We start from the raw sequence: 1399 nt of genomic DNA, 5'->3' as shown, positions 1-1399 counted from the left end.
TGAACCCGGGGCCTTCCGCTTGCAAAGCGGACGCGCTACCACTGCGCTATGCGCCCAGCAAATCGATAACCTAACCTCCACCTTCCATTTGAATTTAGGACGCTTCCACGCGCGATATAGTCACGCATACACATACAGCACATTTGCATGCACTTGCACTATCCTCTACCACCCGCTTCTTGCATCGAATTGCACGTTTGGCCTTCATCTATTCATCCAAGCGCCAACAGCGAGCTGACTCGTCCAAACAAGTCACCAGCCATCGCCACACACCCGAGTCTTTTGACGTCGAGACGACACCAACACACAAACGGCAAAACCGGCGTGGTGGTAGGACGAACTCGACAGACCGACGATTGTGCCGCTGGCTTCAGTCGACGGTTAAGGGGTGTCTGCTGTTTGACTACGCCGTAAAGCGAGCTTGTCCCGCAATGAGTCGGGCTACGAGGTAGGCTAAGCAGCCCTAACCAGTAGTCCTGCGCAGCTGTTGGAAACAGAGCCAGATGTATGGTTTGCCTCGCGGAGAAGCATAATGGCGCGGTGTTGTCGTAGGCGCCCCCCCACAGCGTGCAAGTGGAGGTGAGTCGAGCAAAGAGTTGGACACACCGGGGATTGAACCCGGGGCCTTCCGCTTGCAAAGCGGACGCGCTACCACTGCGCTATGCGCCCAGCAAATCGATGACCTAACCTCCACCTTCCACACGAATTTATCACGCCCCCACGCGCGATATAGTCACGCATTCACATACAGCACATTTGCATGCACTTGCACTATCCTCTACCACCCGCTTCTTGCATCGAATTGCACGTTTGGCCTTCAACTATTCATCCAAGCGCCAACAGCGAGCTGACTCGTCCAAACAAGTCACCAGCCATCGCCACACACCCGAGTCTTTTGACGTCGAGACTACACCAACACACAAACGGCAAAACCGGCGTGGTGGTAGGACGAACTCGACAGATCGACGATTGTGCCGCTGGCTTCAGTCGACGGTTGAGGGGTGTCTGCTGTTTGACTACGCCGTAAAGCGAGCTTGTCCCGCAATGAGTCGGGCTACGAGGTAGACTAGCCAGTCTTTACCAGTCCTGCGCAGCTGTCGAAAACAAAGCCAGATGTATGGTTTGCCTCGCGGAGAAGCATAATGGCGCGGTGTTGTCGTAGGCGCACCCAGCACAGCGTGCGAGTGGAGGTGAGTCGAACAAAGAGTTGGACACACCGAGGATTGAACCCGGGGCCTTCCGCTTGCAAAGCGGACGCGCTACCACTGCGCTATGCGCCCAGCAAATCGATAACCTAACCTCTACCTTCCACACGAATTTTTGACGCTTCCACGCGCGATATAGTCACGCATACACATACAGCACATTTGCATGCACTTGCACTATCCTCTACCACCCG

Source organism: Phytophthora infestans, genomic scaffold (assembly GCF_000142945.1).
Source record: "Phytophthora infestans T30-4 supercont1.25 genomic scaffold, whole genome shotgun sequence".
Classification (NCBI taxonomy): Eukaryota; Oomycota; class Peronosporomycetes; order Peronosporales; family Peronosporaceae; genus Phytophthora; species Phytophthora infestans.
The sequence above is the reverse complement of the archived record's forward strand: the minus strand, read 5'-3'. Positions refer to the sequence as shown.